We start from the raw sequence: 27790 nt of genomic DNA on the forward strand, positions 1-27790 counted from the left end.
TTTTTAACTTGCTTTGGCCAATGGAATGATAGGTGCTGGTTCTGAGTCTAGGTTCTAGAAGACACATTGCACGTGTCTCTCTTGGAACTCTGCCCAGTAGCCATGCATGAGATCTGGCCTGGCTTGCTGGAGGATGAGAGACACGTGGAGCTGAAAGGAACCATTCCAAGAAAGGCCATTCTAAATCAGTCAGCTTCCAGTCAACCTAGCACTGGGTACAAAGGCAAAGGTGAACCCAGATAAGGCAAGAAGTATCTCCCAGCTAAGCCCAATACAACTGTCTACCTGCCAAATGGTGAGCTATGTAAGTGGTTGTTTTTTTAAAGTCACTAGTTTTGGAGTAGCTTATTATGCAGGAAATGCTAACTAATATAATATGCTTGTCTTTCAGTGCTGTTGTGTAAGCAAAATTAGGTATCACACATGAAACACCTGAATCCATACATATTTATGAATAGAATTTGTTTGAATGGATTGCTATCCCAGCTGCATATTGATAAATTGCATACTTCCTGTGTAGAAGATGCAAGCATCAGCGTCCATAGCCTATATTGAAAAATAAATGCATTTCCCTATAAAGATATAACGACAGTGTAGATAGAATGTAATCCATAAAATTTTTATCTCACTGCCTCTACCATAAGGTCCAAATATCTTAGTAGGACTGGCAAAATCCTTCAAAGTCATATTCCAGCCTCATCTGTCTTTTTAAACTTAGTCTACTCCTTGTTACCTCCATTCATATAAATGACATCTGAGACATTCATTATGTAAAATTTCCTTTTAGTTTTGGTCCTTGATATGGCTTGGTTGTATCCCCACCCATATCTCATCTTGAATTGTAGTTCCCGTAATCCCCATGTGTTGTGGGAGGGACTCGATGGGAAGTAATTGAATCATGGGAGCAAGTTTTCCCTGTGCTGTTCTTGTGTTAATGAATAAGTCTCACAAGATCTGATGGTTTTATAAAGGGCAGTTCCTCTGCACATGCTCTCTTGCCTGCCACCATGTAAGACGTGCCTTTGTTTCTCCTTCCCCTTCCACCATGATTGTGATACCTCCCCAGCCATGTGGAATTGTGAGTCCATTAAACCTCTTTTTCTTGGCCAGGTGTAGTGGCTCACGCCTGTAAGCCCAGCACTTTGGGAGGCCAAGGAAGGCAGATCACCTGAGGTCAGGAGTTTAAGACCAGCCTGGCCAACATGGTGAAACCCCATCTCTACTAAAAATACAAAAAATTAGCCAGGTGTGGTGGCACACGCCTGTAATAGCTACTCAGGAGGCAGAGGCATGAGAGTCTCTTGAAACTGGGAGGTGGAAGCTGCAGTGAGCCGAGATTGCACCACTGAATTCCAGCCTGAGTGACAGCCTGAGACTCCATCTCAAAAACAGAACAAAATAAAATAAAACCAAACCTCTTTTTTTAAAATAAATTACCCAGTCTCAGGTATTTCCTCATAGCAGTATGAGAACGGACTCACACAGTGCTTAAAGAAACAAAAAACTCAGAGGTGAAATGTGTTTTTAGTTAACTTTATTGAGGTACGATTTACATGTATATAAATCATAGTGTACAGACTGATGAGCTTGGATAAATGAATTTGCCATATAACCACCTTCTCAATCAAGATAAAAGCATTTCCAGCACCCCAAACATTTCCCTTGCACCCTTTCCCAGTCACTTCCACTCCCATCAACAACCCCAGGCTACCATTGATCTGATTTCCATCACAATAGATGGACTGTGTCTGTTTTAGAACTTCTTAGGAATGCAGCCACATACCCTTTTCGGATTGGCTTCTTTCACTCAGGGTAATGTGTTTTTGAGGTTAATCTGTGTTGTGTGTATCAGTAATTCATTCCTTTTTATTGCTGAGTAGTCTATTGGACGGCTATACTACAATTTGTTTATCTATTCACCTGTTGATGGACTTGGGGTTGTTTTCAGTTTCCGGCTTTTATGAATAAAGCTGGTAGAAACATTTTTGTGTAAGCATTTTTTTTTTTTTGATGTGTGTGTATGCATGTTTTCATTTTGTGGGGAACTAAATACTTAGAAGTAAAATGGCTGGGTTATATGATAAGTATATATTTAACTTTGTAAGGACTTCCAAATTGTTTTCCAAACATCTGTACCATTTTACACTCTTGCCATTAGGGCATGAGTGTTCTATTAGGTGAGTGCAAACATAGTTGTGGTTTTTGCCATTAAAAGTAATTTTTGCACCAAGGATAGTAAGCCTTGCTAGCCCTAGGTATTAACTTTTTAATTTTAGCCACTCTTCTAGGTGTGAAGTGGTATCTCATCGTGGTTTCAACTTGCATTTCCCTGATGACTAATTATGTTGAACAGTTTTTCATGGACTTTTTGGTGATTTTTATATTTTCTTTGGTGAAGTCTCTTTGCTAGTCTTTTGCCATTCCCCTTTTTAATTGGGTTGTTGGTCTTCTTATTACTGAGTTTTGAGGGTTTTTGGTATATTTTGGACACAAACTGTCAGATATATGTACTGTGAATATTTTCTTCTTTTTTTCTCACTTTCTCAATGGTGTCTTTTGAAGACATTTTGAATTTTTATGAATTCTAATTCATCATTTTTTTTTATGGTCAGTGCTTTTTGTGTCTTAAATTTTTGCCTACAAGGTCATAAAAACTTTTTCTTCTGTTATCTTCTGGAAGTTTTATAGATTTAGCTTTCAGGTCTATAGTCTATTTCACATAAATGTTATATATGCTGTGGGGGTAGAGGCTGAGGTTTGTTTTGTTTCATTTGGATATCTAATTGTTCCAGTGACATTGCTTGAAAAGATTATTACTTTCTCATTGAATTACATTGCACCTTTGTTGAAAATCAGTTGACTATATATGTGTGGTTCTAATCTGGTTGTCTACCAAATTAGTTTCCTTCAACAAATTACTACAGACTTGGTGAGTGTAAACAACAGAAACTTATTCTCTCAGTGTTCTGCAGGCCAGAAGCCCCAAATCGAAGTGCTGGGAGGGGCATGCTCCCTCCAAAGGCTCCAGAGGAGAATTTCCCTTGTCGTTCTAGTTTTTTCCCCAGCCCCTTCTGTGAATCGTGTGCAACATCTCATCAGGACCTAGGTCAAAACTCAGGCCTTCTCCCCTGAGGCAGTTTGCACAACCCAGTCAATGCTAATTCAGCCTTGCAGTGCCCTTTTGCTCTGATGTGGAATGACTTAGGTCAATTGAACTCAACAAATGTTTATTGCGGTCTGCAATGTTTGGTTGGAGGGATTCAGGATTGAAATACAACAACAAAACATTCTTAAGCCATGTTAACTGTTCCTAATAAGGGAAGGTAACAGTCCCGTGATTAAACTTTCCAAAATGCAACTCTGAAATCTTGGGTGGTCTTCAGAAAACCTACTACCTCTTAGTGCTTTACAATCCCAACACAACCCACCTGTTCAGACTTCTTTCCCTTTATGGAGTTTCCCCCACATCTGAGGTTCTGCCTTCCTTGGTTTTAGTTACCTGTGGCCAACAGTGATCTAAAAATATTAAATGGAAAATTCCAGAAATAAACAATTCATAAGTTTTAAATTGCATACCCTTCTGAGTAGTGTAATGAAATCTCTTGCCATCCCACTCTGTACTGCCCGGGAAGTGAATCACCCCTTTGTCTAGCGTTTCCACACTGTATACTCTACCCATCTGTTAGTCACTTAGTAGCCACTCCAGTTATCAGATTGACTGTCGCAGTGAAGCAGTGCTTGTGTTCAAGTCGACCTTATTTTACTGAATAATGGCTCCAAAGTACAAGGGAGGTGGTACTGGCATTTTGTTATAAGTGTTCTATTTTATTATTAGCTATTGTTGTCACCTAATGTATAAATTATAATCTACTGTAGGTATGTATGTAAAGGAAAAAACATTGTATACATAGGGTTCCACACCAGCCTCAGTTTCAGGCGTCCACTGGGAGGTCTAGAAACATATCCCTCCTGAATAGGGGGCACTACTGTACTGTCTAATGTAGCCACACCTATATCCTCCCTCCATAGTCAATTCCTGCCTCTGCAGCTCTGCTTAGCCCTGTGAAATTTTTCCTTGAACCTGTAATGGAGGCGGTAGGGTATTCAGGTCTGGAGTTTTAGCACAGTAGTGTGGGCTGGGGACTTGGATGTGGGATTTTCAGCACAGAGATGTATGTTAGTTTGCTAGGGCTGCCATAGCAAAGTACCACAGACTAGGTGGCTTAGAGGCATTTATTTGCTCACAGTTCTGGAGACTGGAAGTCCATGATCAAGGTGTCCACAGGTTTGGTTTCCTCTGAGGCCTCTCTCGTTGGCTTGCAGACGGCCACCCTCTTGCTGCCTTTTCACATAGTCGTTCCTCTGTGCACGTGTGTCCCAGTGTCTTTGCGTGCCCTAATCTCTTCTTCTTATAATGACATTAGTTAAGCCTGGGCAACAAAGAGAGACACTCTCTCTACAAGAAAGAAAAATAAAAACAAAATTAGCCATACTTTTCCTCCTAGCTACTCGGGAATCCAAGGTGGGAGGATCACTTGAGCCCAGGAGTTTAATCCATTATTGGAGCGCTAAGCTTGTGGGAGTTATTTATATCCTACTGCTCAAGGTCATCACCAAGGTCTGACATTTCACACAAAAAATTTGCAACCTCTGGCATAAATGATAAAGCTAAAGTGAGCTATGATCTCTCCACTGCACTCTAGTCTGCGGGACAGAGCGAGACCTTGTCTCTAAAGATAAAAAGATTGGGTTAGACTAGGGCCTCCACTAAATGCTTCATTTGACCCCATCATCTGTTTAAGGATCCTATCTCTAAATACAGACACATTTTGAGCTCCTGGGGCATTACAGTTTCAATATACATTTGGGAGGAATACGATTCAGTTTATACCCAAGAAGGTACCTAAGTTATGGGAATGGATGATTTTACCGAGAGAGGATAAAAGAGGGGTTGCAAACTCTATGTCATAGAGATTAATAAGCAAAGGGGGCTGGTAGTAACATAATGGCATCTCAAGTCATACTCTTCTGGCACAGATACACTTTATTTGACTATTATTCTCATTTGTTTAATGTCAAAACAAACGTTATTCCTGATTTTCTTAAAACAAGCTTCCTTTCCAGGATATCTCTTGGTTTCAGCCTTTTGATGGTAACCTTTGCACATGGAACTAGTTCTCCATCCAAAGAAAAACAACACTGCAGATCCCTGGGAGATGCAAGAGATGCTCAGCCTCAGCCTGGGGGGCTACAGGAGTGCGTGGCAGTGATGACTGACAACCAAGAGTGCACACTGTTATAGGGTGTCAGCCACGAGTCAATGCTGCTGGATTTCTGGTATTTCAAAGGAAGCCGAAAATGCATATTTAAAAATGTATATTATCATCACTTCAGATAATTGTCTCAGCTGTTTTAAAAAAAACACTGTGGGCCGGGCGCGGTGGCTCAAGCCTGTAATCCCAGCACTTTGGGAGGCCGAGACGGGTGGATCATGAGGTCAGGAGATTGAGACCATCCTGGCTAACACGGTGAAACCCCGTCTCTACTAAAAAAATACAAAAAAACTAGCCGGGAGAAGTGGCGGGTGCCTGTAGTCCCAGCTACTTGGGAGGCTGAGGCAGGAGAATGGCGTGAACCTGGGAGGCGGAGCTTGCAGTGAGCTGAGATCCGGCCACTACACTCCAGCCTGGGTGACAGCACCAGACTGCATTTGGAGTGTGAGCCATCCATTTCTAACCTTAGACATAATGTGAGACAAGAAGAGGAACTAGAGGTCAGAGCACTGAACAGAGCTCAGAGGAATCCTGTCTTAAATGAAAGCTGGAATTTTTCTATCTTTTATGAATGAGCTAAAAAATATGGCTGGATGCTGAAAGTTCCAGTGGATGATGAAATGCTAAAGGGAGTCCTTATGTGGAGTGACTCTGACTCACAAACTGTGGACAACAGTCGTTATGTACTCCCGGGCTGATGCAATAGGACTTACCCAGTACCAGCTATGAGCTTTTTTCTTTTGCCCAGATCACTCAATGCAAATCTAATCAAGCCAGTAGACCTAATTTTCACTTACAGGAAATTAAAAGGTTAGAGGAACCCAGTAAAGGACACAACAAGGATGTGCTCGATCACATCCACCATGTAGGGAATTCTACAGGGCAAATAGCCAGGTTGTCCTCCAGAGGTAAAAAGGGGAGAGGGACTATTATAGATTTTTAAAAGATTAAGACATACTTCAGCCAAATGCAAAGCATAGGTCACATGTTGTGGATCATGATTTGAACAGTTGTTTGTAAAAAACACTTTGAGACAGTTGGAGAAATGTGGACTCTGGCAGACATTAGCAGACGTTAATGAATCACTTGTAATTTTGTTATATGTGATAACTATTTTGCAGCTATGCATTTTCAAAAGCTCTCTCTGTCAGCGATACAAACTGAAGTATTTGTGGGTGAAATGACAGGACATCTGGGATTGGCTTTAAAATATTTCAGGAAAAGTTAAACAGGGAAGAGGCAGAATGGATAAGATTAGCAAAATGTCAATAATGATTGATAAATATGATGGATACATGGGAGGCGTTACTGTATGATTCTTTCTACTTTTACATATATTTTTAGAATCCTAAATAAAAGGAAAAAAAAATAGCACAAAGCTCAGGTAGAGCAGTTGACCTTTGCAGAGAGGTAGGAGAAGGCCCAGGCATCATCCTTTCCCGACTGGCACTTCTCAGAACTGTGCCCAGACACTATCCTTTGACCTGCACCCATGAACCGCCTTGTTCTATCTTTTTATTCTTTCTTTTGGCAAACACTGAAAGCACCTGTTACGTGGTTAGAGCTGGGCAAAGGGCTGAGTTAAAAAAATCATTTTAACAAAGAAATGTTCCTTTTCCTAATTTTCTTGATATAAACTTCTCTTGTTTCCTTGAGTTCTGGAGGCCAATGTGCTGGATCCTTCCAACGAGGGAGGGAGCCCCCGGAAAGCAGGAGACTTGCCTTACTCCTGTAAACTCTGTTGCTCCAAAACGCCATGGCCAATTACTAGTTTGCTATGTCCCAGGCATGGTGCTAAATACTTACTATGGAATTTAAAACTTTGATGTTTTGCATGGTTTATTTTGCATTAATTTGGAATTTTTAAGACATTGTATTAGAATAGTATTTACCTTCATGACCACAGCTGTTTTTTGGCACCTTTTAAATTTTGTGAGGAGGTTAGTACCTAACTCGCCTCACCTAATCCTGGCCCCGCATGGAAGTCTCAATACTTGCCCCAAAACTATGTGAGTATGTGTTATTCTACTGGTGAATGTTCTGGAATCTTCCTCGGCACCTTACAGGCATCAGTAGTCACAGCAGCACAGAGAGAATTAATTACAGAACACTGGGCGGCATTTGGGAACGGTAGGTCTCACCAAAGCCCGATTCTCAGTGTCTCACTTAAACTACAAATCAGTAGCTGGGAAGACAGGGAAGAAGGAGGAGAGTAGATTCTCTTTCTTGAAGTCAAAACTTTCCACTGCCCTGAATGGGCCACTTCATTCATGGTCCCTTCAATTGGCTGCTGTTTGTTCTTAAGGAACCAGGATTCCTCTGGGCTTGTGTCTTCTGGAGCTGTCTTCTTCTGAGAGTAGGGTAGAGAGTCAGGCAGACATGAGCAGGGCAGGAGAGGCCCCCCCACCACAACTGACACCCAGTAAAGTCAGGCGACCGTCAGGTAACGGTCAGGCAGTTGTTAAACCTTCTCTGTAAAATAATAATTGGTTGCAGCAGGTGCCGGGGAAAGGCAGTCTCCCAATAGATAGAAAATAACTGAAGCTGATGATCAGCAACTTCCTGATAAGATCTCAGGAGCTGGGCGAGTGAGCTCAGGCATGAGCACTAAGAGGCAAAATGGCAGAGTTTAACTGGTATGTGGCCTTCCTCTAGGAACACTCAAGTAGTAAGGGGAAAATACCTCAAATGAGCATGCACGTGACTTCAGTATCGTGCATGAAGCCCCTCCCAAGTGCTGGCACATGAGGACAGCCCACTCCAAGGGAAGAATCAGAGGAAGAGAGATGCAGATGCTGGAATCATGCTCATGTATAAAACCCCAGGTCAATAACTAAATGGCACTTGAATCTCTCAAGTCACCTGCTTGGTCTTCTTTCAAGTGTAGTTTACTTCCTTTCATTCCTGCTCTGAAACTTTTTAATAAACTTTCACTCCTGCTCTAAAATTTGCCTTGGTTCCTCACTCTGCCTTATGTCCCTCAGATGAACTTTTTCTCCTGAAGAGGCAAGAATCAAGTTGCTGCAGAACCATTTGGATTTGCTGCTGCTAACATACTTTGGTGTGGTGACTCAGATATGTCCCCATCGGCAAGATACCGCCAAGCCTCACCTTTGGCTGGGGGTGTTTAATCCCCGTGTGTGGTTTTCTTTCCCCCTTTCACACTCCTGCTTACTAACCAACCCCCGGAACAATCCCTCTTGGTCACTGTGGCTCTGTTCCCGCAGGCTGATCTCTCAGCTCACCCTGACAGGTGGCTTGTGGGAGTAGGAAGGACTCTGGCATCTGCAACAAGCAGACCTGAGGCACTAATAGCTCTCCTGGACAGGAGGCTCATGAGAGTGGTAGGGCTAAGGCCTGAGACCATGGAATGTCTGGGGTTTCCACTGCTATTTTAACTAAAATAGGCTCTTTCTCAAAAAACCTGCACATCCTGTTCTCCTGTTTTCTCTGTGTGTGTTTTGAAATGGCCTTGTGCACCCTCTGCACTGTCTGCCTCAGGGGCAGGTCTGCCTCTTCCCTGGTTTCACCTTGCATGCTGTCTGACTTCCTTATCTGCCTCAAAACACACACTCCCTGTTATTTGTGCACTGGCGGCTCTTGCTGTATTTGTGTAGCAGCAAAGACATGGGCTCCCAGCAAATGTCTATTGGCTCATTGCCAGGGCAGACACTAATTGCAACCACAGCTCTGCCAGCTCCTTATAAATTACCATACACTTTTCATCCCTGTTACACTCCAGGGTCAAGATGTTTTGGTGGCTTTTGAAACAGCTTGTCACCTGGATAGGGTCTCACTCTGGGGTCCTTTAAGGATCCCACTTACTTGCTCTTTTTGAGTTGGCATCCCTTTGGGAGGAGAGAAAATTCCTCCTTTGACATTTGCAAGCCCTTATCTTAAGCCCCAAGTCCTCTAGAAGTTCCTTCTTTATGTCAAGAGGGTAAATAAATATTGCCCTCTGAAATCCAAGGGTTACTGTCTCTTTGGCGCAGCTGCAGGTGGTCATGAGTAAGTCCTTCACTTCCTCGCACTTCCTCATGTAGCAGGATTGTCCTGTCTGCTTAAGCGTTTGTTCTGCGTGTTGCCCTGGGAGGATGAGGAACCCCAAATACACATTTTTTTTCCTCTCTCTAATCACTTCCATGCCCTTATCAATATGCATCAAGACCTTCAAGGTCATATTCAAAGGGAGGAAAGTCCAGCTCCTTGTGACAGTTGGCCAAAAAGCAGGCTTCTCATCTACTTAAAGCACATCGGAAATGGGAATCTGAGAAAAGAGATCATCATTTTGTTTCTCTGAGTGAGAGTCACTATAAGGTCATGGGAGACAAGGGATAGGTGTACAGCCTGGGCCCCAGGTGCAAGAGACAAAAGTACCCATAAGGGTTAGGTACAGTGGCTCATGCCCATAATCCCAGCGCTTTGGGAGGCTGAGGTTGGTGGATCATGAGGTCAGGAGTTCAAGATCAGCCTGGCCAACATGGTGAAACCCTGTCTCTAGGCCGGGTGTGGTGGCCCATGCCTGTAATCCCAGCCCTTTGGGAAGCTGAGGTGGGCAGATCACCTTGAGGCCTGAGCTCCGAGACCAGCCTCGACCAACATGGGTGAAACCCCACCCAGCTGGCCAAAATGCACCAGCTGGGCATGGTGGCACATGCCTGTAATCCCAGCTACTCAGCAGAACGAGGCAGGAGAATCGCTTGAACCTGGGAGGCAGAGGTTGCAGTGAGCCAAGATTGTACCATTGTACTCTAGTCTGGGCAACAAGAGTGAAACTCTGTCTAAAAAAAAAAAAAAAAAAAAAAAAAAAGGAAACCCCCGTATCTACTAAAAATATAAAAATTAGCTGGGCACAGTAGCAGGTGCATGTAATCCCAGCTACTCAGGAGGATGAGGCAGGAGAATTGCTTTAACCCAGGAGGCGGAGGTTGCAGTGAGCTGAGATTGTGCTGCAATGAGCCGAGATCATGCTGCAGTGAGCCAAGATCGCACCACTGCACTCTAGCCTGGGTGACAGAGCAAGACTCCATCTCAAAAAAAAAAAAAGTACCCATAGGACAGAGTTGAAGACTGATCCCAGGCTGCAGGCACAGAACAGATGATCATTAGAACAGAGATGAAGGCAAGGTTGGCGTACTGGGTAAGACCAATTCTTCCAAAATCCCAAGGATGAATAAGGGGCCCCCTGTTCACTCCAGTATCTCCTCTGTTCTCAAGTGGGTAATCGTGATGAGATGGGACCAAGGTTAAGGGTACCTGGTAAGATTGGCTCATTCTGGAACCCTAAGGATGAATGGGGGATGCCGTGTTCAGAAAAGGATAACAGATGGGACACCTCTTTTTCCTTTTTCTCCTCTGTTCTCTCTTTGCGATGAGGAATTGTGTCTCCATAACACAGGACACCCCACTTGGATGCATCCCTAGGAACTCGGAAACGTTTGATCTCCCAAACTTTAAAACAAAAAGCTAGTTTTCCTTAGTAATACAGTTTGGCCTAAAAATGAACTGAGAAAAAAAATCACAAAAGTCAGCCTTAGCATCCAGTGCGCCTATGAAGGAAATCCTCAAATTAACCTCCTCAGCCTTTTATGACTAAGATCAGGACAAGGAGGACAGGGCTAAGAAAAAGAAGAAACTCAAGGACAAGAGGCAGCTCACATACTGGCTGCTTTACAAGCCCCCAGCCCCCTCCAGATTGCCTAAGGCCACTCCCCCAGGTAACTGCCATTGGCATGGGAAGCCAGGCTGCTGGAAGGCAAACTGGCCCAAGGGGATAAATGGGAAAAAGCCCCTCACAGTTTGACCCCTCTGCCACAAGCTCATCCACTGAAAATGGGACTGCTCTGAGGGCCAAATGGCTCCCGGGACAGAATCCCAACCCCTGAATGCTGTGAGCTGAAGGAGCTCTCTGCTCAGCTGGCTTCCAAATCAGACGTCGTCATCAACAGGACAAAGCCAAGGACAACTCTTGGAGGTATCAAGTAAAATTATACATTTTTCTTCCGGGTTCAAGAGCTGCCTACTCTGTGCTAATCTCCTTCTCTGAGCAACTCTCCTCCAAATCGTATGGGATAGTGGGGGCAAATTGCACTCCCTCCCTCTAAAAGAAAAAATTCACTCCCCTTGGGGCAAAAATATACTTTCCAAGATGGGTGCTTCCTTCATATTTACCCAACCTCTAAATTCATCTTTCCCTCTAATAGCCCTATTTCTCCTTGGAAAACTACCTAAATCTTTAACCAATAACTTTAACCTGCACAGTCCTACTTCAGGGGTTTAAAAATAACCCAAACTTATTCAGACAAGCCCTAGCAAGAAATCTAACTGAGCAATCTCTTAGGGGGGGAGGGAGTGGATAACTTCTACAGTATGTAGATAACCTCCTTATCTGCTCCCCTTCACAGGACTTGCACAGCAACATGTAGTGCAAGCCACACTTCCTAACAGAAGGAAAATGACTTTTGCCTAATTCAAAGGTTATAAAGGTAAAGAGGTATTTTTGGTAAGGAACATTATAAAGAAAAGAGATTTTATATGAGAAAGGATCTTGTATGGTAAATTCTTGCCATAAAGTAAAATGACTGGTTGTTTTAAAAGAGGAATATTTAGGACAAGTCAGAAAGTCCAAGCATGTCATAGCCAGTCCATGTAATTTGTGAAAAGATTTGTGAAAGGGAATTTATAAAAAATGTACCGTTTCAAAGGTCATTAGGCATACTACAGGCTTTAAGGTCATAAACTGCTACTATAACTCCTAATAACTCTACAATCTGCCTGCTTTAAAGCCATTAAATTCAAATAAAACGGAAAATATAAGGTTATATGACCCTAGCTAAAGAGGGAACAGACATAATTTTGTTTGTTGTTTTTGTTTTTGTTTTTGAGATGGATTCTCACTCTGTCACCCAGGCTGCAGTGCAGTGGTGGAATCTCGGCTCACTGCAACCTCTGCCTCCCAGGTTCAAGTTATTCTTCTACTTCAGCCTCCTGAGTAGCTGGGACTACAGGTGTGTGCCACCATGCCCAGCAAATTTTTGTATTTTTAGTAGAGACAGAGTTTCACCATATTGGTCAGGCTGGTCTTGAACTCCTGACCTTGTGATCCACCTGCCTTGGCCTCCCAAAGTGCTGGGATTACAGGCATGAGCCACTGTGCCAGGCCGAGACTTCTATTTCATTTCAACATCTCTACTTGTCTTAAAACTCAAGGCGTCTTCTATCTTTGTGGCCAATTAGTTCACCAATGTCTTCCCACTAACTGGACTGAAATTTGCACCATAGACTATGGATCCCTGAACATCTTCATAGCCCTTGGCAATCTCTCACTTCCAGTACCAGTACACTGGCATTCCATCTTGCCCAGGGTGAAGAGGGCTATCCAATTAATTCCCTTTCTCCTAGGACTTGGCATCATAGCCAGTACAGGAACTGGAATTACTGGAATCACAAAAGCCTCCTTAACCTACAGCCAACTCTCAAAGGAAATCAACAACATTGAGGCCATGGCCAAAACCTTAACAATCTTGCAAGAACAAATCAACTCTAGCAGCTGTAATCCTCCAAAATAATCAAGGACTAGAGATGTTAATGGCCAGTACAATTTGTTTAGCCTTAGATGAAAAATGTTGCTTTTGTGTAAATCAACTGGGAAACATACAAGACAACATCAGACAACTGCTAAATCGAGCCTCCAGTTTACGGGAACAAGGCTCCCAGAGTTGGCAAAATCGGGAAGGAACCTGGAAATAATGCTCCTGGATTCTTCTTTTTTTGGGTCCACTCATTAGTCTTTGAATTTTGCTCCTTTTTGGTCCATGTCCTATAAATCTAATAACTCCATTTGTATCCTCTCGCCTTCAGGTCATCAAGCTCCAGATGATCCTCAATGAGGGACGCCGTCCTCTCAATATTCAAGTCACCATTCTACAGAGGACAGCTAGACTGCCCAGCAGAGGGACATGACAGAGGTCAAATCCTGCCCCTGTTTTCCTTGGACCTGGCTGAATACCACTTTCACCAACCCATAGAGCCACCCTGCCCTGACAGCTAGCAAGAGTCCAAGACCCACAGAACAACCACCACCACCCCTCTCTCAGCAGGAAGCAGTTAGAGAAGACTGATCTTCATCCCTTTTCCCAAAGAATTGGGTCTTGAACTCTTGAGTGGGAAAACGTTACAGCAGGGCAGGAGAGCACTGCCTTCTCAACCCCCTGCCCGAGGAATGTCAGGCAACCATTAGGTGCTGGTCAGGCAGTTATTAATCTGTCTTGCTAAGATAATAGTTGGTTACAGCTGGCACCAGGGAACAACAAAAACAACTGAAAACAATGGAAGCTGGTGATCAGCATCGTCCCAACAAGATCTCGGGAGTTGGGTGAGTTGGCTCAAGCATGTGCACTAAGAGGCAAAATGGTGTTTAACTGGTAGATGACCTTCCTCTAGGAACACTGGACTGATTAGGGAAAAACGCTTCAAGTGAGCATGCATGCAACTTCAGTAAATGCATTGTGCATGCAGCCCCTCCCAAGTGCTGGCAGACCACTGCTCATGAGGACAGCCTGCCCCAAGGGAAGAATCGGAGGAGGAGAAATGGGGATCCAGGAAAAATGCCAGTGTATAAAAACCCCAAGTCAAGGACTAAACAGCACCTGAATCTTTCAAGGAGCCTGTTTGGCCCTCTTCCAAGAGTACTTTGTTTTGTTCCTGCTCTAAGACTTTTTTTTTTTTTTTTTTTTTTTTTTGAGATGGAGTTTTACTCTTGTTGCCCAGACTGGAGTGCAATGGCACAATCGCGGCTCACGGCAATCTCCACCTTCTGGGTTCAAATGATTCTCCTGCCTCAGCCTCCCGAGTAGCTAGGATTACAGATGCCCACCACTACACAGGCTAATTTTTGTATTTTTAGTACAGATGGGGTTTCACCATGTTGGCCAGGCTGGTCTCGAACTCCTGAACTCAGATGATCCACCTGCCTTGGCCTCCCAAAGTGCTGGGATTACAGGTGTGAGCCACTGCACCTGGCCTCTAAAACTTTTTAATAAACTCACTCCTGTTCTAAAACTTGCTTGGTCTCTTACTCTGCCTTATGCCCCTCAGATGAATAATTTCCCCAGAGGAGGCAAGAATTGAGTTGCTGCAGACCTCTATGGATGCGTTGCTGCTAACATTCACTCCTCTGTTGCAGGAACTCCCTTCCTCTTCCTTTCACGTGTCAACACATCAGGACCTCAAATTTTGGCTGGTAATTTCTATGGGAACAGCAGGAGCTGGCACACCCTACATGGGAGCTACTATGGTTACCCTGAGCTTGTGTCCTCAGCTCCTAACAGCAACTTTCCCTTCTGGAGCTCCACGGCAGGTCCCTGATGGAGCTATTCCTGGGAACCACCTGCAAACTCTGAACTGATTGGCATTTCTACCCCCCCTGCCTTTCTTTTCTTTTTAAATTCTGAAAAAAGAATAATTCATGATACTTCTCGATAATTTACTTTGCCAATTCCCTAGTTCTCATCTGTATACTGAGGCTACAGGTCAACCATGTGACTGACTTGTGGCAAAGGGAAACCCATGTCTGTGTGATTCAAGCCAGAATCCACTTCCATAGCTACAGAAATGGAGGCCAAGTTGGTCCGGGGCTTATTTATCTAAAAGCTTTAGACAAAGCTTTATCTAAAAGCTTTAATGACCACATGGCATATGAGACAGAGAGATTTTTCTGCACAAACCAACATCCCAGACTGCAAGTGATTTCTCTAAGATGTTCTTGAATTAATAATGGCAATAGGTCTCCTGAGAGGATAGTGGTTGCTTTCTTAAAAGGGTCTCCAATATGCTTCTTGGGTGCCCACATAAGGAGCCAATGCCCAAGATGCAGGGGATGTGCCCGTAGATTTCCAGAACTGTAGCCTCTGCCCTGTCTGAGATGAAGTGAAAACAAGTAAGACTTGTACGCTAAGCTCTTGATCCTGTGCCCATCACCTAATAGGCACTCAACAAATATTTGTTGAATGGATGGATGAACTGGCTCTTAGCTAACATGTATGTGGTTTGATGTTCAAAGAATTTTGTAGAGGATCCACTCCCCCACTTCCCATATTTTCCATGGCTTTTCCTGGGATGTCTGGAATTGCCCCATGATGGCTTGTGGCTGAACACTTTACTCCTTCTCAAACGTCATTAACACACAGGATGAAAGAAGGCTCTGGAGAACCAGTGGGAGACAAGAGTGACTTTTTCCATGCTTGCTGTGTTTCTTGCTGTCTGCACTTGGAACTGTGGCGTCCTTCAGGGCAGGTAGTGGGCATCTCATCTGTGTGTCCTCTGGTTCTTGCACTGTGCTCAGTGCATGCAGGCACTCAGAAAAGTGCTCTGAATAAGGGATAGAGAGGACACTTTTGTCTCTTTAGTGTGGGGCGTTGGGCTTGGCACACAGTAGGTGCTCAATAAAGGCTTATTCCACGGAAGGCCAAGCATGATTTCTCAGGAACACTGGGAAGTGAGAAACATTTTGATCTCTGGAAAAGGCCACATCCAGGCTAGATAAAGAGGCTTTCAAATATCTTTCAACGAATGAGACCTGCGCCTGACACACCTGCTTCCAAAATGTTCGTTTCCCCTCCTTTGACTCAGCCCCTGGTCATTGCCAGCGCAGATTAAGATGTTTCCCAGTGAGTTTCTGGAGGAGTTCCTACTGAGGAACCCCAGGGCCTGCACCCAGGTTCTTGGGAGAGAACCAAAGCACGGTGAAATGCTGGGCCCAGGCAGTGGGAGGCAGTGGGGCATTTGGCCTCTTCCCTCACCTTTTGAGTCAAGCCAGGAAGGACAGTGCCCTCTGTCCAACATTTACTCAGTGCCAAGCATTTACCAGCAGAATCCAACAGAATCTGCACACGATCCTAGAGAGCAGGTGTGATCCCCGCTTTACAGATGGTAAAGCTAATTCTCAGGGGTGTTAACCAACTGGCCCAAGTTCCTGTGGGGAGAGTAGCAGAGCTGGCATCCACACCAGCTGCAGAGCTGTGCCCCGACTCTGGAGCTGCCTCCCATAAGATGGCTGCAGGGTGTCAACACACAATGACGCCAGTCCCGGGTGCATGATGTGCACACAGATGGGGACCTGTGGTACCTCCATTTTACAGAGGAAGGAAGATGCTAGAGCCACCCAGCTCAGGAGGGGACTTGAATCTGTAAGCAGGCCCTGAAGCCCAAGGCCTGTCTGTACTGGCCTCTTCCACTCTTGTGTCACAGTGGCCATGGTATTCCTGGCATAGACCCCCCAACAGTCTCCCTGCCCCACCCCAAGTCTTGTCTCTCTTCAGTTTTTCCCACCCCACCCCAGCCCCACCACACCTCAACTGTCTGTATTTCTGTCCGCATCTGAGATCTAAATCTCAGATCTGTCATGCCAGTGCCCATACAAGGCCCCCCAGTGGCCCCTTCTGGGACATGTGCTATTTTCCAAGAATAGACACAATCCAAAAAGCTATTTACCTTGGAAACACTTCACACAAATACTTTCTTAATTAAACTCCATCTCTATCTCAGCACCTACTAATTTAAGCCCCTACTAGTAAAATTCCATCTCTATTTCAGTAGGTGTATTAAGGACCTACTATATGCCAAAACCTGTGGGAAGTGTTGGTGGGTGCGTGGGAGAACCCAGGAGGTCTGCAGACCTCACAGGTGTGGTGTTTCAAGCTGAGGAAGAGGGATCCGCATTCACCCTTGAATCCTCGATTTACCCTGTGCATGGGTGCAAAGCCAGGGGATTACACGTGTCAGTACGTTTGATCAGCCCATTTACCCTTGAGAGACAGAGGCTCAAAAGGGCTGAGCGGCTTACCCCAATGATAGGTGGTGGGGACTGAATCAGCCCAGGTCTCTGTTTTTCTCACGGTGAATACCATGATAGGTGGTGTGCATGAATGAAAGTGGGTGCACAGGCGGCGCTGAATTCGGGCTGAGAATGGCTCTCAATGGGGCATGGTGGCAGCTGACGCTGAACAACCTCCAAGATTCATCTCTCCTCATTCACAGGGTACCTACAAGATCCCAGGAAACCAGAAACATGAGTAGGAGACTGAGTCTCAGTTCACAAGCTGTGTCACAAGCTGTGTCACCTGGGACAAGTACTTAAGTTTCTTAGCCTCATTGAACCGCCTAGGAACATGGAAAACGTAGCTGTTAAGAGGAAGGAGTGGACTGGGTGAAGCCCATGCACATGCTCTGTTCCCATGCATAGGGGATTCCCTGTAAGTACTGGAGGGAGGAGAGGGAGGGGAGCTCTGGGCTGGACTCTGCGTGTGGACAGCACTGAGGTCCCTGCCCCCGAGCCCTTTCCTCCAGGGGACATTGTGGTGGACACACATTAGTTCTTCCTGGGGGTCAGAGACTGCCCTGAGAACTTGATGGGTGATAGCTTATTTAATGCTGACAGCAACCCTAGGAGAAAGTGCCATTGCTGTCTCTCTTTGACAGGTGAGGAAACTGAGGGCTGGAGAGGTTGAGAGACATCCCCACCCAGGTGACATGGCTGATGGTGAGAGAAGAGGTCTGAGCGTCAGTGCCTCTGCCCTTGACTGCATGCAAGGAGCTGGGGGCTCCAGCGGTGGGGGCGGGTGGGGACGGGGCACCTGTGCTGCCAGGTGGAGCTCTGTTCCCTCTCCATTCCCATCATACATGAAATATTCACAGCTGACACCCACCGACAGCCGAGGTGTGTCAGAACTATTTCTCTTCCAGTTTCCCTTAGACCTAAGAAACACCCTTTGGATCCTAGCACTCATTGCTAAGTCTGTGTCTTCCAAGGAGAGAAGTAAAAAGGAGAAACAGCGGAGAAAAATCGGGGCTGAGATGGGTTCTAAACAGAAATCTACCGTCCTGGGAACTTTTTGGAGTCTGTCTTCATGGGAAGGGGAGTGGTGAAGTGAACAACAGGTGCATCTGAGGGACTGGGGAACGCGTGACCATGGATCAAGGGGCGCCACAGTTTAAAAGAGGACAGAGAAGGGAGGGAGGAGGCTTAGTCTGCTCTGGCTGCTGTGACAAAATACCATAGGCTGGGCAGCTTAAACAGCAGAAATGTATTCCTTGCAGTCCTGGAGGCTTGAAGTCTGAGATCAAAGGGCCGGCCATTTGGTTTTTGATAAGGGCTCACTTTTTGGCTTGCAAACAGCTGCCTCTCAGTCCTCAAATGATGAAGAATGGGGGAGGAGGAGAAGCGGGGGTGGGAGAGAGAGAGAGAGAGAGAGAGAGATAGCATTCCACCTCTGGTGTCTCTTCCTACAAGGACACTAACCCTTTTGGATCAGGGCTCTACCCTCACAACCTCATTTAACCTTAATTACTTCCGTACTCCACATACAACCACACTTGGGGTTAGGGCTTCAACATATGAATTTGGGGGAACACAATCTAGTTTGTAGCATGAGGCAGTTGGGAAGGTGACATTTGAGTCATCCTTGGGGGAGAGTTTGTGGTAGGGAGAAGGCTTCCCAGAGTCCATCAGAGAGATTCCCTTCTCTGACGCCCCCAGCGTGCCTCAGTTTCCTCATCTATAAAGTGAAACTACACAACTTCCTCACAGGGCTCCTATGAGATGATAGTGAGAAAATCTATCCTGAATGCTCAGCACAGGGTCTAGCACACAGGAGGTATTTCTCTTCTTAGCTAGCCGGGGGGGTGGGGTCTGTTGCCCATCACTTGGCAACGGCTGGGCTTGCAACTTGCTTCGAGCAATGGAATGTGTGGAAGGGACACTGAATTTGAGAGCTGGGGTCCCCAGGTGCCTTGCAGCCCTCCCTGTCACCTCTCTTGGTATCCTGTCAATAAGCCTGAGCTAGCCTTTTGGGTCATGAGAGTGAGGCAGAGGAGAGTGAGGAGACGTATTCTAGACCATCCAGGTGCCAGCTGGTCACCGACTTTTGGGGAAGCCCAGCAAATATCAACCTGGCTGGCCCAGACCGGGAACATTACCTAGCTGACTGACAGAATTATGAGCTACAAAAAATGATTGTGGCTGTAAGTCATTACATTTTGGAGTGTTTTGTTTTGTTTTTAAGCCCAGCAAAAGTTAAGTGGTAGCTGTATTATCTGTCCATCTTGCTGGCGTGTGTTTATATTGTACATGGCAAAGATCTTGGCAAATATGAGGGATTTTTGTCTTTCTTATTAAACTGGAAGATGACCTCTGAGTTGCTATTGAGGGGTACAACATCAGAACTGCTCTATGGCCTTGTTTCTTCCTCTGAATATTTAATTATACGAACGTAAAAATTATACAGATAACCTGTGTACGTGTTCTCTGCGCAAAAACCTGGAACATCTGAGTCGAGGTCCTTTTGACCACGTCTGCCTTCCGATCCTCTCCCCAGGGTAATCCTGGGCCCCCCTTTCTCCCTGTGCATTTATCTCTGTGAACCCACAGACATTGCAAAGCGGAGTTTTCCAACTTCTAAATGGCATTACGTCACTATTTTTCAACCATTTGCACTTTTGCCCAGTGATTACATTTTGGAGAACCTTTATCGAGATAAGAGCGGCCTCTCTGCAGATGTGTGTCAGCCCTCCCGCCCGAGGTCTGGCACATGGCATGCTCTCAGTGAGTCGTTGCTGAGGGAGCGCCTGAAAGAACGCACATGGGCAGTGACGTTGTCATCCCGCCCGGCTTGCCCTGCTCCGGCACAGCCGCCTCACAGTCTGCACACCCGCGACTCCAAGCTGAGTCCTGGTGGCCCCGCCTAGAGCTCCGGGGAGGACCACCCCGCACCCGGCCCTGGCATCTCATGGGAGGATGGGAAGAAGAACTTCGAAGGCCACAGTCATTGCCATGGACACCAGGCTTACTCTGCTTGCACAGAGTAAGTGGGGAGGAGAGTGGGGGGCATAGACTTCAGCAACTTGGGGGAGGGATGTGCGAGGTGGGGGCACCTCCCCTTTGGAGGATCAAAGCGCATGCGCTCAAGCCTCCTCCACTGTGCTCGAGCCTTGCCCAGGTCTCAGAGGGGAGGGCGGATTTCTCAGCTGCTCTGGTTTATATCCACACACAGATGTGGCCTGGTGTGAAGTCTCAGTACAGACGGTTTCTAGGGCAGGGTTGTGTCTAAGGGACCTGAAAAATGGGGAGCCTGAAGTCCCAGGAGCGCCCGATGCATCCCCACTGCTCACTGCTCTCCGACCCGTTAGACTCACATGCCAGATCAGGCCATTCCCCACCGCACAGCTAAACGCCAAGCAGCCTGTGTTCTGCCTGGAACGCATTTTCTGTGACATCGGTCACGTTGTGGGCTGGAAGTCCGAAGGACACAGGTGTCTTGGGGATTCTCCTCCTGCCTTTCTTTCTTTCTTTCTTCCTTCCTCCCCTCCATCCTCCAGACATGATATATTGAGGGGCAGCGATACGTGGGGCAGCGTGGCAGGCACCGAGGATTTCAGGAGCCTGAGTCAAGTAGAAGGGTCCTTGTGGGGGCTCAGTGCTCAAGAGAGCAGTCCCCTCCCACTAAAACCCATTCGCTCATGGTTGGAAGAGTTGGACAGAGCCTCATCTGCCTTAGAGGTCTTTAGGGAGCACCTTTCTCCTTGGTTAGTATTTGGGAGGAGGCAAGAGAGAGGAAAGTGCACTAAGGAGAGGGCTCCTGGAGCTTACGATCTAGTTGGGGACAAATACGTAGCAGTGAAGGCCTGTGAGAAAGACACAGGAACAGTGACCCCAACAAAGTGGGTTGATCAGGGCCCCAGGGCAGGGCCAGCCATGGCAAACCAGAGGAAGAAGATGCTGGGTGGAGGGCAGGGGTCAGAGTGGGGCGGGCCCTGAGACCAGGCAGAGCCTAAAGAGAAGGAGGCTGTCCTGTACTGGGGAGAGGGATCAGGCGCCATGGGAACCCACCACGGGGCAGGCTGCCTCCACTCCAACAGCTGAGTAGGGTGACCAACTGTCTCAGATTGCCCAGGACCTAAAGGCTTCCCCGGACACGGGGCTCTCGGTGCTAAAACCAGGAAAGTCCTGGCAAATGGGGATGAGTTGATCACCCTCAGGCTGGGTCACTGGGCGAAGCCTCCCAGAGGCTAGAGGAGCTGTAGCTGGGTCCGGAATGTGGTGCGGGCTGAAGCAGCCCAGGGAAAGGCTGTGGGCGGGGTGACTGCATCCCTGCCTGGGTTATTACTACAGGGAATGGTCTGGCCGGCTGGCCACCCACTACCAGCCTGAGATGAACTTTTGCTTTCACCGCTGGCTGCACTTGAAACCAATGACGCAAGCCGAGGCATGTAAATAATGACTTCACAGCCACCTGGCCTGCATCCCGTGGTTGGGCAAGTCTGGAAGGGGCCTGGGGATGCAATGACTGTAATCTCCACCATATGGCCTCCTTCCCTTCCTCACATGGTCAGAGGTCACTCCTCGTTTCCCCCAGGAGCGTCCTGGGGCCGGAAAGAGGCAGGAGGCAGATAGGGGCAGAGGTTCGGAAGCCCCAGTATTAACCGAGTGGCAGCGGCTCCCACTTACTGAGCTCCAAGCTGTGCCTCAGGGACCAGATGCTTAGAGGCCTCCTCTCAGTTCACCCCTACAGCGATCCTCTAGGGGAGGTGCTTGTGGTAGGGTTTCTTACATCTGCCGTCACCAATGACTGCAAATTTAGTGCTTAAAACAACATCAATTTAGTACCTTACAGTTCTGGAACTAGAAGTCCAGAATTATTCTCACTAGGCTAAAGTCAAGGTGTTGGTGGGGCTGGGTCTTTCTGGAGGCTTTCTGGAGCCTTTTCTTTTCTTGTTTCCTTGTCTTTTCTGGCTTGGAGAGGCAGCCCACACCCCCGGGCTTGTGGCCCCTTCCTTGTGATACTCCAACCTCTGGCTTCCTTTGTCACACTCTGACAGCTCATTCTGACCCCTGATCCCTCTCATGGGGACCTTTGTGATGACATTGGGCCCACCTGGATAATGCAGGATGGTCTCCCATCTCAAGATCCTGACTTAGTCACATCTTCAGAGTCCCTTACGCCATCTAAGGTAACACATTCATGGGTTCAAGGGGTATCTTTGGAGGGCCTTCATCAGCCTAGCACAGTGCTACTCTTGCTCCCATTATACTGATGAGGAAACTGAGGTTCAGATAATGTGTGTGTCTTGCCCAAGGTCAGGGCTAGGATGGGTATCCAGCCCAGGCCCTGGAGGGCCACCACATTAGCTCATTTGGCTCGTGGGTCCCCTTGTGAAAACTAAGAGGAGGTGTTTGTCCTCTGGGCACAGGTGGCCCACACTGGGTGCACAGCTTGGTGAGTGGCACGATCTGCACATCAGCCCCTGGATGCCCCTAAGCCAGATGGCTCTGTGTAGTGACAACTTGTCACTGTGCAGCCATATGTGGCCTCCAAGGCTGCTTCCGTCGTCTCTCTTAACCTGAGGGCTAATGATAAGTGGCCTACTTGGGGTGAAGATGGGATGATAGGACAAATGACTGTGGGGCTGCCTTCTCTGTGCCAGTTGTGTACAGAACTGCTTCCTCCTAAGTCCCCTAGGGGCAGCTGCGCCCAAGATGATAAAAGGGAGGGTGAAGAAGAGAGACTCTCCTGCTGTACTAGCCAAGTGACCTTGCCTGGTCTTTAGGAAGGGCTAGTTCTCAGACTTACCTTCTCTGGTGAGGTTGGCAAACGTTTTCTATAGAGGACCAGACAGTAATTATTTTTTACTTTGCTGGCTATATGGCCTCTTTTGCAATACTCAGCTCCTATTGCGGTGCTTAAACAGCTATGGACAAGGACTAAACTTTTGGGAGTAGCTGTGTTCCAATAAAACTTTATTTATAAAAACAGGCAGTGGGCCAGACTTGGCCTCTCCTTAGTGCACTTTTCTCTCTCTTGCCTCCTCCCAAATACTAACCAAGGAGAAAGGTGCTCCCTAAAGAACTCTAAGGCAGATGAGGCCCTGTCCAACTCTTCCAACCATGAGGGAATGGGTTTTAGTGGGAGGGGTCTGCTCTGTTGAGCGGTGAGCCCCCACAGGGGCAGTCACTGCTAGGGTCTGTGAGCACACACTGTGTGTAAGACAACTGCTGACGTCATCTCCTTAAATTTATAGGACGCTCCTCCATTATATTCCCAGGAAGTAGAACCATAAACAACCTCACATCCCCCACCACAATACCCAATACAAAGGCGGGGGTGGGGTGACTTTGATGGGAATTCATAAATATTCACAGAGCTAGAACCAGTCTGAAATTAATAGGCTGGCTAATAATTTCATCCCCTCTAACCCTTTCCAAACAGATGTTCTTTAAGTCCAGGGTTGTAAACACAATACCTACAGGGCCACACAAATAAGATGAGGCTAAACAGCTGCTGTAGAACAACCTGGAGTTTCAGGGAGGCTTCCCTTAACTCACGCTGGGCCAGGGCTACTGTGCAAATGGAGGACAACACGCCATTTGTCAAAACGTTTTAAAGATAGGATTCGGCTAATGAATTGTGAGCAAAATATGCCCTCTCCTTTTACCTGGACAGATGCACCTTTGCATCCTGGAAGGATGGCTGGGTTTGAGTATAGCCTTCTGGGAATCTGTGATGGTGACTTTTATGTCACCTTGGCTAAGCTATGGAGGCCTAGCTATTTGGTCAAACCCAGTCTAGCTGGTGCTGTGAAAGTATTTTTTAGATGTGATTGACATTTAAGTTACTAGACTTTGAGTTAAGCAGATGACCTTCCATTATGTGGCTGGGCCTCATCTAATCTGTTGAAGGTCTCAGGAGATAGACTTTGCCTGAGTTTCCAGCCAGTTGCCCTTTGGAATTTGGACCTAGGACAGCAATATCTGGCCTACCAGCCTGCCCTACAAATTTCAGCCAGCCGTACTTGCCAGGACCCACAATTGCACAAACTAATTCCTTATTCCTTAAAATAAATCTCTCTCTCTCTCCTTCCATGTATACACACACACACACACACGCACACACACACTATATTGGTCTGTTTCTCTTGTGAACTCTAATAGTGGCTTTTCAGGGTTCTGTGCTGGGGTGTGGCGCCCAGGACAGTGGGCCTGGCCCCAGGTCTGCCCTCCTTGTCTTCCCACCCACAGCTTGAACTGTATTTATTTACTTATTTAGAGATGGAGTTTCACTCTTGTTGCCCAGGCTGGAGTGCAGTGGTGCAATCTTGGCTCACTGCAACCTCCACCTCCCAGGTTCAAGTGATTCTCCTGCCTCAGCCTCCCAAGTACCTGGGATTACAAGCATGTGCCACCATGCCTGGCTAATTTGTATTTTTAGTAGAGACAGGGCTTCTCCATGTTCGCCAGGCTGGTCTCAAATTGCTGACCTCAGGTGATCTGCCCGCCTCTGCCTCCCAAAGTGCTGGGATTACAGGTGTGAGCCACCGTGCCCGGCCAGCTTGAACATCTTGAACATGCCCTTTCCTCATGTCACAGATAGCTGCTCCTGAACCATGGCAGTCAGCTCTCAAAAGTACGAGCACAGACAGAATTCTGGGGTCCTGAGTACAGAAGTGTGATGTAGAAGGGGGATAAAAGAGTCAGGTGGACATGTCTTCTGGCCTTTGGAGCCCTTGCCTTGTGGGGAAGGAGCATGTAAGAGGAGGACACGGAGGGCCTTTAAAACAGAGGGTGCAGGGCAGGCTCCCCTTTTCCCTGGGCTAGGGGGCCGGGCATGAACTGCTGTTCCAAGCACGGGCAGCCAGCCACTGTGTGAATCTTTCCATTTTCTCCAGAAAAACCAGAAATCCAAATTTTGTGTTGCTGTTATTGTTGGCAACCCGTTTAAGTGAGTTTCACAACAAGGTGCAGGCTGAAGACGTTTCCGAGAATGTTCCGCTCGTTGGCCCCATTTCTGGGTTTATGGGGTATGAAGACTTTGTCAAAATTTGTTGAACAGTATACATAGTTTTCTTTCTGTATGTTGTACTTCAGTGCAAAGCTTTATTCAAACAAAGCAGAGCCATCAGAGGTCTGAGGACTGGGTTCGGCCTGTTCACCTGTCTGGGTCCTGGCTTAGAAGGTTTGCTTGGCATTTATTTTGGGGGTGGGGCAGGGTGATCCCAGGGAGTTATCAGTTAATTTCCTCTCTGGGACCTTGTGGTTTAGGGGCTATTTCTCATAAGGGAACATGATTTCCTGAAAAGTACTAGGGGGAATCTCAGAGCTTCTTCTGTTTTTCTTTGCAGCCACCAGCGGGCGACAACCTACTGACCCCAGAGGCTGCCGGGGTCTCTTCCCATCCCTAACACCACACTGCCCCCTGCTGGTCCTGGCTCACTGCATTTTTCCATACCACTGATTTTCTAGGACCAGTAACTCATAATTGCCCCTGGGGGCAAATTTTGGTAATAAATTAAATGTTTTGGAGTTTCTTGGGCAAGGCAGGATTTTGAATGTGCTTCCAGGGAGACAAAGATTGAGGGTCAACATAGGTGCAGACAAACACAATACTCCTGTGGGAGGAGAGTGCAGGTAGGGAGAAGGGGAGCACAGGTAGGGAGGAGGGAGGTAGGGAGGAGGGGAGCATAGGGAGGGAAGGGGGAGGTAGGGAGGGAAGGGGGAAGTAGGGAGGAGGGTATTGTAGGTAAGCGAGAAGGGAGGACATCTCGGCTGTACCACGTGCTCCTTTGAAGGCAGCTCCAGCTCACACGACCTCCTGATTCTGCAGGCCTATGGGTGTAAGGGAGCCCAGGAGCTCATGGCTCTGAGCGGCCCACCAAGGATTTCGCCTCTGATCCAGCTTCTAGCAGGACTTGGAGCCAGCCAATGGGAGTCACACGGGCTCATCACACAGCCACGTGCCTGCGACTGACCGGTCATCCATCACACGGTGTTTTCATGTTCACATTTGCCCAGTAGTGCTCTTGCCCCCTCCTCCAAACAAAAGGTACCCTAAGCACACTGCAAGAGGCGGGGGAGGCTTGAATGGATATAAGAAAACCTTCGTCAGTGGCTTCATAACAAGTATCTTTTTCACAGGGTGGAAGCAGTCACAGTTGGGTTCAGACCCTGTAGTAATGGGGCTCTGTATTTCTCCTCTTCAGGGCTATCTGGATGGACGTGAAGGCTTCCATCCTAGGATCCACACAGTTGGCTTACAGAGCAAGAAAAAGGATGGACAAGGCTTGGGTGAGAGGGCAGACGAAACCCAGGGCTGTGGCTTCTGTGGTCAGTGTTTACGATGAGCCTGGGCTGCAGAGAGCTCTGTAAGGCTCTGATGTTAGCGTCCAGCTTCTCAAGACTGATTGCTGATTGCTAATTTCAATCCCAGGCATCTAATTAATCAATGGAGGATGGAGTGCCTTGGGTTGTGGGGTCTAGAAGAACTGAATTTGAAGCCTACCCTGTCACTCACTGGCTGTGTTTTATTGGACACGTTGCTTAACCTCTCTGAGCTTTAGCTTCCCTATCTGTAAAATGTAGATGAGCATGTCTAGCTCTCATGGGAGTTAGGGTCATTTCTTTCGGTGTGTTCCCCAGAAACAGACCTGAGACCAGGGTTCAATGCAAGTGATTTATTGAGGAAGTGCTTCCGGGAAATGGGAATGTTTGCAGGAAGCAAAGCCAGGGTAGCAGTTTCAGGCAGTGTCCTGCTGGGGGCAGTCTCAGTTTGGTCCTGCAGGGAGTTCTGGGGTGTAAGTTGTTACAGCCCATTGGAGGCAAAGGGGCTGGGACACCTGTCGTCAGTGCCACCATGTGGGAGGAGGAAGGGAGCAAACTGCCTGGCCTTCCCCGCTGCTCCCTCTGTGTGGGCAAAGCTGCTGCTCCCGTAGCCAGAGGGCGGCCTGCAGGGGTTTCAGTTAGAGACAGAGGCACACTGCTGCTGGGAGGTGTGCACACCAAAATGCACCAGCCCTCTGAGGATATCTGGGCAGTGCACTGCAGGGCTCCTGTGTGGTCAAATTTAAAAATGTATGTGAAATGCCTTAGGTTGGAGAAACAACAGAGATTTATTTCTTGCAGCTCTAGAGGCTGGAAGTGCAAGAGCAAAGTGCCAACAAGGTTGAGTTCTGGTGCACCCCTTCCAGGTTGCAGAGGGCCATCTTATTACATCCTCATTCAGCAGAAAGGGGGCGAGAGGGCTCTCTGGGGTCCCTTTGATGAGGGAACTTCCCATTCATGTGGCTCTACCCTCATAATCTAACCACCTTCAAAAGATCCCCTCCCACCTCGCCTGCTACATCCTAATACCATCACATTAGGGGTTAGGATTTCAACACAGGAATTTTTTCGGGGGGTGGCGGAAATATTCAGTCCACTGCATGAAAGATTTCTGCAAACTACGAAGTGGATGCATAATGTTGGTTATGGTAGGCTTCCCGGAGCAGCAGTAATGGCAAAGGGCTGTACTGGGGCTGCCCCCCACCCCACTCTACTGGCATGAAACAAAAATGAGAAGCGAGTTTGTTTGACACATTCTAATTCTTTGGAGGCAGGGTCAGGCTAATGCTGGGGTCAGGTCCTAGGTGCTGAGCCTCATTGGTGGTCAGATTCTGGGGCCATCAGAAACCAGCAGATAAGGCCAAAACCAGGG

The 27790-nt window shown here is 47.1% G+C and overlaps 1 long non-coding RNA gene across 3 annotated transcripts; it reads left to right on the forward strand.

Moving 5' to 3' along the window:
- The first annotated feature begins 17940 nt into the window (after positions 1-17940).
- Positions 17941-26598, forward strand: LOC103886467. 3 transcript variants are annotated; one of them, XR_650086.4, is made up of 5 exons: positions 20209-22277; positions 25189-25276; positions 25443-25728; positions 25925-26143; positions 26301-26598. It is a non-coding gene; the product is annotated as an uncharacterized LOC103886467 (long non-coding RNA). The 3 variants fall into 3 exon arrangements; XR_650087.4 differs by lacking the exons at positions 20209-22277; positions 25189-25276 and adding an exon at positions 17941-20131; XR_650088.4 differs by lacking the exon at positions 25189-25276 and having other exon boundaries at positions 20212-22277.
- Positions 26599-27790: the final 1192 nt, after the last annotated feature.

The sequence above is a fragment of the Papio anubis genome, chromosome 7 (genome assembly GCF_008728515.1).
Source record: "Papio anubis isolate 15944 chromosome 7, Panubis1.0, whole genome shotgun sequence".
NCBI classification, from domain to species: Eukaryota; Metazoa; Chordata; class Mammalia; order Primates; family Cercopithecidae; genus Papio; species Papio anubis.